Source organism: Macrobrachium rosenbergii, chromosome 3 (assembly GCF_040412425.1).
Source record: "Macrobrachium rosenbergii isolate ZJJX-2024 chromosome 3, ASM4041242v1, whole genome shotgun sequence".
In the NCBI taxonomy this organism is placed as follows: domain Eukaryota; kingdom Metazoa; phylum Arthropoda; class Malacostraca; order Decapoda; family Palaemonidae; genus Macrobrachium; species Macrobrachium rosenbergii.
Window position 1 is genome coordinate 40,401,477 of NC_089743.1, and position 13,631 is coordinate 40,415,107.

Consider the following 13,631-nt stretch of genomic DNA (forward strand, 5'->3'; position numbering starts at 1 on the left):
TACTCACTTCTATCCATTATGACATGGACAGCAGCTTTGTCTCATGTGCTTGTCGTCATTCCGCCTTCACTGCAGACCCAGTTTGAGTGGCGGAACAGCTGTTGTGGTGCTGTTCCCAGGAAATGGAACAGAGTTAATCTTCGTTTCTTTATCCATCAACTGAATTTGGAAGAACGTAGAAGGTTCAGAAAATGCTGTCAGACTAATAAGAGGTAGAGCAACGATCAAAAGGCCGCAGAATTCAACGAAATTTGTGCGTGTGCGTGTGTGTGTGTGTGTGTGTGTGTGTATATATATATATATATATATATATATATATATATATATATATATATATATATATATATATATATATATATTACATGCATACATACATACATACTGATTGTTAACAGCTGTCAGTGGCTTAAAAAAAGACTTAAGTTTGAATTCTACATGATCGGTAGACTTCGGAAGTATTGCAATTAAAATAGCAAACAATTAATGAGAAAATCTGCATGAACATACCGAATAACAATGCCTTATAACAAAAATTACAATGACAACATCATAACAATGAAACAAAAACAGAAAAAGCAGGAGCAACAATCACTCCTGGCTTTCATCATATTTCCACCAGTCTCAATCGTGCAAGAAATCCTTCCCTACATTCTTCAAGCGCTGCCTCACGTTTTGGGGAAATTGCTCTTTGCAGAAGTCCGCCGTGAGAAACCTGCCACTAATGAACGAAAAACTAAATTAAATTGAATTAAATGTCCAACTCCCTCGCTCGAGTGGAGTTATAATGCAGTACGACGTGAGGATGGCTGAGTATTAACTCATTTTGGGGCTCAGAAAGAATTATTATTATTATTATTATTATTATATTATTATTATTATTATTATTATTATTATTATTATTATTATTATTCAGAAGACGAACCTTATTGATATGGAACAATCCTACAAGGGTCATTGACTTGAAATTGAAGCTTGCAGAGGATTATTATTATTATTATTATTATTATTATTATTATTATTATTATTATTATTATTATTATTATTCAGAAAATGAACCTCTGTTTGTATGGAAGAAGCCCACAGAGATCATTGACTTAAAATTCAAATTTCCAAAGAATATGGTGTTCATTTGAGAGAGAAACAGATAGTAATATGAAATACATAAAGAAGAGGTCAGTTATGAGAAAAAAAGTAAATCAACAAATTAATAAATTAATAGATCAAAATATAAGTAAATGATGAAATACAAGGAGAATTGTTTCTGAGTAGTAATGCATTACATCTTTGCTTGAACTTTTGAGGTTCCAATTGCATAACATCTTCAGGGAGACCGTTCCACAGTCCACAGAAGTATATAATTCTCTAATTGGATGAGCAATGTTTAAAATGATTTCATATAAAGATAATAAGAGAAAAATCATTTCGTTAAATGGATTGCCAGTATGTCCAATCTTGCCCTACTCTTGGGGATAAGAGATAGTCCCAATAGTATCTCTCACTCTCCTCGGAAATTAAATGGCCCTTTTACGACCACTTTCATTCCCCCAAAATTCCGGGGGACGTGGTTTCTTCCGTAACGTAATTATAAACATATGACTTGGGTGGTGTTGTTGTGTTACGGGGTTAAAGCAGAAGAAAAAATAATGATACAACTAATGATACGTTTTTTTGAAGGGATGAAGTTTGTTGTGATGCCTGTAAATGCGTCAAAAATTCGCCGTTGTTTTATTTTTCTTGTTTACTTATTTATATGTTTCCTTTTTATATCTGTAGATTTAGAATACATGAAAAGGTAGTTAGGGCTTCATAAAGCTTATATACTGATGATCGAATTCCAAAAATCTTCGTTTTCATATCCATTTTTTCTATAAAGATATTTTGTTCTTTACTAAGAAAAGGCTTCAGAATGGAGAATAATGACATTTCTATGAACATTAAAGAATATTAAGAAGAATAAAAACTGTAATAAACAATAAAAAATTCGAATAAATAAATGAATAAATAAGATATTTACCCATGAGTTCCAAAATAATTCTCTCAATATATGCTGTCAATATAATGTTTCCTGAGAAAGTAACTGAAAGAAAAACTTAAAACAAATGAAATTCACACTTGTGCCAAAATAAATTGCAACAAAGGAGGACGAATATTTCAACGCTTGGCAATCGTGTTCTGTTTCTCCTTATCAAATGAGGCTTGAAGAAGAATCAGATGAAATGCAGATAACGATTTGTGGAATAGAAAAACAATTCTCAAATGAAGTGTTGTGGTCTAAACAAAATAAAATGTTATTCTATCTAATGTGTCATTCGGATTATTTTATTAAATATCTTAACTAGGGAATTAGAAAATTCATTGATCTAATTCAGGGATAATGATTAATAGAAAATTAATAGAAATTAATCTAATTCAGGTACAATAAAAGAAAGGTGTCATGAAATGGAATTGAAATCAGTATATTTACTGTTTACTTTATTTTAAAAAATCACAAAAAACTTTAGGCCTTTGTTAGCAGTGGAGTTTAAAACATTCCTTATTAGTTACAATACACAATTGCTACACAAATCATATAAACCTACATCCAAGCTTTCAAATATAGCATCTTAAATGATGGTGATGATGAAATACTGCCAGTCTTATAAAACCAGAAATATTTATTTTCAATAATAAGCCATCATTGGCCAAATATTCCCAGTTATTTACTTTTTTTTGTCTCTCGGAATCATCTAACAACATATTTAGACTTAAAATAAGGCATCTCAAATCATGATGAAACTTATAGTTTTGTAAATATCAAAATTTATTTTCAGTAGTAAGCCTTCATCTGCCCAATATCCCCAGCAAACGAATGTAAGCAACTTGTTAATTTTTTATATGTATTTATTTATTTATTTATTTTTAAATCTCTCCCAATACCTAGATCCGTGGACGGAATGACTCGAGGCTCTTCTCCTCAAAATGTTTGTTCTATGAAAAATCACTCTAATCAACTTAATGGTTTCTCGCCTCACAAACTTTCGAATCTTAACGATGTTTTCCCGATACATCTCTCTCTCTCTCTCTCTCTCTCTCTCTCTCTCTCTCTCTCTCTCTCTCTCTCTCTCCGTACTATTTTATTGTATTCAAAGCAAAGTATAACATTTCTTTTTAGTTATGGTACATTTAAGTAAAAAAAAAAAAAATTATAATTTTTTTTTATTTTTAATTCAAGAGGCAAAGAAACCTTAGGGGTATTGCACGTGCCAAATAAAAACCCAGAAAAAGGAGATGAGATTAAAATTCGCCAGCAATATATTATAAAAAAAAACTGTATTGAATTATGATAATGAGAGGAAGTGAGATTTTCAGTAGCGTCCAACAGGACAATGCAGTTATAAGGTAAAATGATCTTATCCCGGAGCAAAGGAATAATCTCAAGAAATCCTTTCTCTTATTTGACCAACATGACCATGATTTGGTAACGCCAGCAAAGAATAGGCTGGTTAAAAGGGATTGCTAGAGATTATGGGAGATTGCTGCAGATAATGGGAGATTGGTGGAGAAAACTGGAGCTTACCTGAGTTTATGGGAGATTATAGGAGATTACTGGAGACTGCTGGGGAATATTGGTGCTCACTGGAGATTACAATAGATTATGGAATTTTAATGGAGATTACAGGAATTACGGGAGACTGCGGGATATTACTGGAGATTACAGGAAATTACTGGAGATTATGGAAGACTACCAAAGATTACTGGTGATTAAGGGATACTAAACGGAATTCCTTGAGATTACGGGAGATTACTGGAGATTATGTGAGATTAGCGGAGACTTACTGGAGATCATGAGAGATTGTGAGAGGTTACCGGGGATTCCAGGAGACTGCTAGAAATTACTAGAGATTGTATGAGTTTGAAGGAGATTACATGAGATTACCAGAGAGTATTGGAGATTAATGGGGATTACAGGGACTTACTGAAGACTACTAGAGATTACATGAGGTTACGGGCAGTTATGGGAATGTATGGGAGAGTACTGGCGATTTTGAGGGATTACAGAAGATCGTTGGAGATTAGGTGAGACTACTGAAGATTACTGGAGACTGAAGGAGATTACAGGAGATTAATGGAGATTGCTGGGAATTATGGATATTTGTGGATATTACAGAAGATTACTGAAGATTACCAGAGAGCATGGGAGGCTAGTGGAGTTATGGGAAAATATTGGAGATCAGTGGAGATTATGGGAGAGTGTGAGAGATTACCAGGTGTTATGGAAGACTGCTGGAGATTACAGGAGACTACGGAAGATTATGGGGTATTACTGGAGATTACCAGAGATTATTAGATATTATACAAGATTACTGGAAATCACGGGACATTACCAAAGATTACAGGAGGCTGGGGAATATTACTAGAGATTACGGGAAGTTACGAGGGATTATGGAAGATTGCTGAAGATTACAGGAGATTACAGAAGATTGCTGGAGATTACAGGAGATTACGGGAAATTACTGAAGATGAAGGGAGATTACGGAAGATTCATAACTGAGGTCTGAGCTCTGTCTCTCTGCTTGGAATTGGCTATTCTAATAATTCGAATAATTCTGAGAACTGTTTTATATCTATTGGTGTAGTAATTATTTTTCATTTTCATTTCAAATTAAGATTCATCTCTGGCACAGTGATGTTCTATCATATTAGTGATCACTTGCTTATATTTATAATGATTCATTTGGTATATATCATATTACATAGTGTTTGCAATTGTTTCACTATCCAGTTATCATAAAATTATCGTATAATCATAGCCACGATCGTAAAATTGTCTCTTTCTCTCCCTGATAATTGATTATTCGCTTTAATTCAGTTATACCGAAAATGGAAAAATTACTCGTTTTTATAACGTTATATAGCAAACGGAAAATAAAAAAAAAATAATATAAGCTTTTGAACAAAAAATAACATAACACCTTTTTCAAATCTATAATGAAATGACAAATATGCACATTTGACGAAAACAAAAAAATCGAAATAATATAACACTTTTCAGATCTACAATGAAAAGACAAATCTGCACATTTGAAAAACTATGAAAAATAACACAACACCTTTTTCAGACCTATAATGAAAAGGAATATACGCACATAAAAAATAAAAAATAAACACCTTTTTCAGATCTACAATGAAAATGGAAATATGCACATTTTACAAAAAACTGAAAAATAACACAACACCTTTTTCAGATCTATAATGAAAGGACAAATTTTCATATTTGCCCCCCAAAATACACAGGCATTAACAAAACACTCCTTCCGTCACAATTATACCGAGCCATGTCTGAATATAAATAAATGAGCAACCTGACACATTCCAGCAAACAGTGACCTCGTTCCGAGTGAGGTCATGCCTATCAGATAATAATTAAAATTCCATGGGCGTGAAATGAGATTAATCGCAGTAATCATGCTTCATCATAAATGTTCGACCACACTTACTTCATCCGAACCAGGCAACTTCTGGGCGGAAGATCTGTTTATTCAGTATGGAATTGAAATCGTGCAACGCGCTGTTATGAATCTTTGTCTGTGATGCTGAAGTTTTAATTAATTTCTTGGTTGTTTAGTTCGCACTGTCGATATGATGGTGGTGATGATGAGGATAATAATGATAATAATAACGATAATAGACGGAAAGAGAGAGAGAGAGAGAGAGAGAGAGAGAGAGAGAGAGAGAGAGAGAGAGAGAGAGAGAGAGAGAGGATGGATGGATAGAATGGACTTTTAATTCATTTCTTGATTTTTGCTCGTACTGTCGCAATAATAATAATAATAATAATAATAATAATAATAATAATAATAATAATAATAATAATAATAATAATAATAATAATAATAATGTTAGATATATAGCTAGATAGATAGATATGTAGAAAAAAAAGGGAGACAGAGGAGAGTTCGAGCTAAAGTGAACTTTTAAGTAATTTCTTTATTTTCATTCGTTCGTGCTGTCACTGTAATAATAATAATAATAATAATAATAATAATAATAATAATAATAATAATAATAATAATAATAATAATAATAATAATAATAACAGAGTTCGTGTTAAAGTGAATGATAATACCGACTTTAAATTAATTTCTTTATTGTTCGCACTGTTGCTATAATAATAATAAAATAATAATAATAATAATAATAATAATAATAATAATAATAATAATAATAATAATAATAATAATAACAGAGTTCGTGTTAAAGTGAATGATAATGCCGACTTTAAATTAATTTCTTTATTGTTGGCACTGTTGCTATAATAATAATAATAATAATAATAATAATAATAATAATAATAATAATAATAATAACAGAGTTCGTGTTAAAGTGAATGATAATGCCGAATTTAAATTAATTTCTTTATTGTTCGCACTGTTGCTATAATAATAATAATAATAATAATAATAATAATAATAATAATAATAATAATAATAATAATAATAATAATAATAATAATAAAAATGATTTTTTTGCATGTTTAATACATACTGTAAATTTGGAGATGTTACAGGAAAACAACATTATATCTTTTTTTCATTTTCTCCATGCTTGATTTAATAACTGAAAGAAATTCCAGAAAACAACATTTCAGTTTCAGGGAAAATCTTTTTGACTCTTATCCAGGATTTTCAGTTCCTTACTATTTCTGTTTTCCATTTCCCTCCTCCATTTTTATTTTAGTTCCTTTTTCATCTTTTCCCTTCCCTTCCTCACCAGGTTCCCCTTCGCCTTTTCAGTCAATTCCTTAGTCTTTGTGACTCAGAAAGCAGTTATTGAACCCAAGCTTGGGTAGATGGTGTTCTTTCTCTGAATTTTAAATACAAGAATTTTTTCTAAATATTTATTTATTATAGTCCTTTTTCTTAACATTTATCTCTTATAGTTCTTTTTTTATTAACATTTGTGTCTTATAATCTTGATATACTTAAATGGCGAAGGATTACTCTTCAGTCATTTGTTCCTATAAAAGATATTGGGATGAAAACGATAATGGTACTCGGAATTTGAAACGGTAATTTTCTCTCTCTCACTCTCTCTCTTTTGCTCCTTTTAGTTCAGTTATCAATATTAAAGAAAATATGGTTAATTATTGTGATTCTTTTCATTGACGGGTCCCGCACTTACATACACACTCTCTCTCTCTCTCTCTCTCTCTCTCTCTCTCTCTCTCTCTCTCTCTCTCTCTCTCTCTCTCTCTCTCTCTCTCTCTCTCTCTGGTGACAATGGCTGAGTAACGACTGTAATTGCAGGATTAAATAGCGTTTCACTAATCCTCAATTGACATATGTACTTTGTACAACACTGTTTTCATATTGATATAAAGTTACACAGAACTCCCCCTCTCTCTCACTCTCTCTCTCTCTTGTCTGAACTTGAGCAGGCATCAAGTGTCCTTTTTGAAATATCTGAGACAGTGAATTTACTATTAGCCAAATTTGATATTAAAATTCAATAACAGTTTGGAATGACAGTAATCTATTTTTTCAAAGGCAATTGTTATATTTAATCATGATAACTTCTGTAGGGCAAATTGACGATTTCCACTACAAATGCATCACTACGAAAGACATATATATGTTCCCATTAATCATTAAAACTTGATGACCAATTATTATTATAGAATCAATTTATTTTCGGGAAAATGCCACAAAATTTAAATTTACTGCTAAGCCAATGAATTGTAGTTGCAGCAGATCAAAAGCAATTTCTTTCGTAACAAGTTTTAAATAGCAGCAAGCAACCCGTCATGGGAAATATAATGATTACGATGATAATTACATTTTTTCTGAAGAGAATTTGGTATAAATGCATGTACTGGATTTTATTTTTTTTTAACTGAAGGCTAAGGAAATTACTGATTGCCATTTACGAAACAGGGAAAGATTTGATTAATTTTAAATTTTAAATCATTATTATTATTATTATTATTATTATTATTATTATTATTATTATTATTATTATTATTACTATTATTATTATTATTATTATTATTATTATTATTATTATTATTATTATTATTATTATTATTACTCAGACGATAAACCCTGTCCATAAGGAATAAGCCCACAGTAGCCATTACCTTGAAATTCAAGCTTCCGAAGAACATGGTGTTCATTTGAAAGAAGTAAACAGAAGGCAACAGGAAATACAGAAAGAAGACATCAGTTATTATAAAAGACAAAAATCAACGAACAAATTAATAAACAACTAGATAAAAATATAAGTACATTATTAAAATGTAAGGAGAATTGCCTTAGACTTTTAATGCATTTCATCTTCACTCGAACTTTTGAAGTCCCAATTGCACAGCATCCTCAGGGGGGCTGTTCCATAGTCCAAAAGTATTTTAATATAATTGCAAAGCAATTATCAGACAAGATATTGAAAGACTTCCAGAATTTTAACTTTCCTTTAGAATCCGAAGAAAGAGAGATAAAGAAATACCCTAGAAAACCCACGAACTCTTTCGCATATCTTGAGAAGGCTTTATATATATATATATATATATATATATATATATATATATATATATATATATATATATATATATATATATATATATATATATATATATATATATATGTATATGTATATATATATATATATATATATATATATATATACTATTATATATATATATATATATATATATATATATATATATATATATATATATATATATATATATATATATATATATATATATATATATATATATATATATATATATATATGTGTGTGTGTGTGTACATGAGTATGGGTGTAATTTTGCTTCCACTATTTCCAAACAAATCGACAATTTTTTAGAGAAGTCTTCTTATGTCATAAAGGGAACGGGACTCTTAAAAGGAGTTTTAATAGAAAAATAAAAAAAAAACATGTAGACGCTCAAACAAGTAATGTCTTTGAGACAAAAACGGGAAAAAAATGCCTTACGGAGTTGAAACTGATTAATATTCAATTTTTTTAAGTAACTCCAAAAGATGATTTGCGAGCAATGTCAGATTTCATAAAAAAATGTAAAATTTCCTCTTTTCATAGATTCCTTTCATGTCCTAATTGTCTCATAATTACGTCGGGGTCGAAATGAGCTTATATTCTCGAGAGAGCAGGAACAATGAGGTAAATGTGAAATATAATTATTCATAATTAATATTAATAAATCTTGGAGCTTGGTTTTTGTAACACTGGAAAATAAGACAAAATAGAAGGAGACAGGTTTGCTTTAAAGATAATTCAGAAATTTTTTGTTAGGGACATGTGATTGAGAAGAGAGAGAGAGAGAGAGAGAGAGAGAGAGAGAGAGAGAGAGAGAGAGAGAGAGAGAGAGAGAGAGAGAGCTGAGTATATAAAGTATATATATATATATATATATATATATATATGAGATTCAACACTTTTTTGAAAGTGTACGTAGCGTAATCCTAGCGATCTTTCTTCAGAAAAAGACGTGGAAAGATTCGACCCATGATAACACTCACATTTTTTCTTCCTCTCTCTCTCTCTCTCTCTCTCTCTCTCTCTGTATCTCTCTCTCTCTCTCGACTCTCTCTCTCATTTACAAAGCTCACCCACCCTAACCTCACTCATTCTCTCAAAGCAATTAAATGGACTATTTAAAGAAACACAATAGTTTCTACAAAATAGGTTTATTATTCAAATAACCCAACAAGAAATGAATAAAACAAAGCAAAGATTAAAATGCATAATAAATGAATTATCGAGTCAGATAACTAAACTCTAAACTGCAAAACACTTCTGATTAAAGAAGTCTCATTATGGCTAATAGCCTGGAAATCCCCAAAATCTCACACACTCCCCAAATCAATAACTAAAGTCATGTAAAAAAAACAGTCTACCACATAAAGAGATTGACATTGCAAATGACTTGCATGTCCTTTTTCTCAAACTCCCAAGTCCACATGTTATTCCAACATGTCCACAGACATCTGTCGAAAGAATTAAACATGATAGAAAACTCTCAAAAATATATGAAATGCAAAACACAATAATGGAAAGTGTAAAATGCATAGCCAAGATATGGCAAACATAACATAACAAAATAATAATATAAAAGAGGTATGAATATTCATATTAAATCTCCCACACCAGTTCAAAAGTTCATAATGATCAGAAAGTCATGGTAAAAATCACAAGTTCAATTTTCTCCCATAAAAACAGAGATTTGAAACTCTACCTTATCTGCCGATTTTCAAAGCCTGGAACGACTCCAAAACTACGACTGGACAACTGCAGTTCTATCACGTTAATGAACGATCAAACTCACTTTTAGGGCAGATTTTGGCATAATCTAGATCAAAGTAACGCACGTACTCACGAATATACATAACGCTTGGAAGATCACCTGACTCCCAATATTGCTGAGGAATCAAACTATTTGCTGAATACAAAGATTTTACAACTGACGGCTCTGTCAGTACCATCTCGCTCAAAATTTTTTCATCACATCTTAAAGCATTGAAGCTATGAAATGCATATATGTGAAATATATATATATATATATATATATATATATATATATATATATATATATATATATATATATATATATTCAGTAGATGAAAGCTATTCATATGGAAGAAGCCCACAGGGACCACTGACTTGAGATTCAAGCTTCCAAAAAATATGGTGTTCATCATGAAGAATAAAAAGGAAGTAAAGTGAAATACAGAAAGAAGAGATCTCACGTATAAAAAAATCATAAATAGATAAATAGATGAAAAAGCATTAAAATGCAACAAGGATAGTATTAGGATAGTAATGCATTGCGCCTTCGCTTGAACTTCTGAAGTTCCAACTGCGCGACATTCTCAGGGGGACTGTTCCACAGTACAACGGTGTGAGGAATAAAGGCCCTCTGGAACTGAGAAGTTCGACAGCGAGGCATATTTACTGCATATTGCTGCTTCTGCTGTTCGGTGACCCTGGTTGCTCTCGGCAGACAGAGGAGATCAGGGATCAATTGTGAATGTGAAAGATCTCTGTTGAAATACAACTTAAGAAAAATTGACAAACAAGAGACGATCCATTGATGGCCCCAAGTCATAACTGCTACTATTAGTAAACAGAAACCTGCCACCACGAAGCAGACATCCACACAGGAGAACAGGATTTTAGTAAAGGAAGTACAAATGACCTAAACTAGGTTGCATTGATTTTATCACTGTCATACATATAATACAGGCTATTATAAAGTCTTAATAAAACATATAGCGAATCTTAGCGACTTTTCGTTCTTTTTAATCGGCGTATGAATAACAAAGAAATATATATTCTTTTATGAATTGGAATTCTTGATTATTACCTCTCTCTTTCTTTCTCTCTTTTTTTTCTCTCATTCTCTATTTTCACTCTCACACGAATTATATATATATATATATATATATATATATATATATATATATATATATATATATATATATATATATATATATATATATATATATATATGTATGTATGTATGTATGTATGTATGTATATGATTATAATGCTTTTGTACGTGATTCATTAATCACACATTACCACAGGTCAATGGCTTGGAAATAAAGTCTTAACCTGTCAGGACCTACACCCCGATCTCTTATTTTTCACATGTGGTAATGCGTGATAATATATATATATATATATATATATATATATATATATATATATATATATATATATATATATATATATATATATATATAAATTTATATGTGAACAGAGAAGGCAGGCGAATCAGCCAATATACAGGGAGCAGGAGCAGGAACAAACATGGCGACGTACTATAATTCATTTCGACGCGTTTCGCATTCTGCTGAATGCATCATCAGGGTTCTGTACAATAAATAACGACCAATAAAAAGTATATGAATTTGCTAGTTATCTAAAAAATCGTTTATACACTAATTAAAATGAAACTAGAACTTCACACAAACGTAAAAGTACACTCAAGACTGACAAAGTTACACAGAAAATTAAAAGCACATATGTTGATTAAAAGTTCAGATAAAAATACAAAGATACAAAAACATTACAAAGTTGAGAAATATTTGAGGAGCGCTGGGGGTGGACTTACCATGGCAAGAGATAAACGAAAACTTAAAGAATGCAAACAAAAACAACAGGTTAAGAAAGGTACAAGGGCGTGGAGGTGGATTGGGTGTTCAACTGTAGAACAAGCTGTTCAATGAAAAGACTTTCGAGGATCAATAATTTGTTTGGGCTGGAATTTTGACCCACAATAATGAAATTGTCTTATTTAATGGGGATTTTACATTTCTTGCTATGTTCACGTATACTGGACTGTTCAGGATTTGATAGTGAACATCCAGTCCGGAAACTAACTCCCTTGTGGCAGTTTATGCGAACCCTCATCATCCTCTGAGAAGAACCCACGTAAGTTCCCAGACTACATCTGGCACAAAAATTTTTGTCCACTACACCAGAGGACATGAGGGAGCATAAACGATCTTTAAACCGAAACCAGGAACCAATTGTGAGTGGATTAATAGGGATAAGTTTAACATTTAATGCGCCAAAGTATTTTTGTACAGTGTTAGTAAATTCAGCCCTGAAGGAATCATCGCGCAAATATGGGAATCGGGCATAAAAGGGAAGCTTAGGAACATTTATTTTATTTGCGCTATTGCAAAACTCTTTATTAAGAACTTTGTAAATAATCCTGTTGACGAGCTTGGTAGGGAAGCAGTTATCAGTAAAATATGTTAAAAGAAGGGTAATTTCCTTTTGAAAAACAGACCAGTTAGATGTAAGGGAGACAGCTCTATATACAAAAGTAAAAATGGAGTTAAATTAAAATTTCGAAAACAAAAGCTATGGAAATTAATTCCCAAACCTGTAAATGTCCTTTTTTCTAAAAATAGCAGTATTAAACTGATTGTTATCACGAAAGACTTCTACATCTAAAAATGAAAGACGGTCGTTCACTTCCTTTTCAAGGGTAAACTTAATATTTAGGTGATACGAATGAACAAATTCTAAGAATAAATCACAGCCAAAATTACGCATGAAAAGGATGAAGGTATCGTCAACGTATCTTTTATAAAACAATGGGCGGACGGACAGAGGGCACTCATCTAAAAAGCGCTCTTCCAGCGAGCACAAAAAGATATTGGAAAAGGTGGGGCCTAATGGAGAACCCATAGCCATGCCCTCCAAGTGTCTATATAAATTACCATTAAAAATAAAGGCGGTGTCCAGCACTGCCATTTCTAAGAGAGATTTAAAAGTAGAACGGTTGAAATTATGAAAACATGAATCAGGTTCGGGAAATAACTTGTCTAAAATTATGTTAATGGGTCTCCCTAACAGGAACATTGGTAAAAAGGGATTCAGCATCTAAGCTCGCCATAAATGCATCAGAATCTTGCGAGAGTATAGATTCTTTAAACGTTTTTGAGTTGGCAACAGCATATTGATTCCTTGTTAAAGATTCCAGTAACGGGACTAAAAATTTTGCAAGTTAATAATTGGGAGTATTGTAAGACGCTAGAATAGGGCGGAGGGGCACATTAGGTTTATGAATTTTGGGTAGGCCATAAATAACGCCAAAGGAAGAGCCAGTGGAAGAC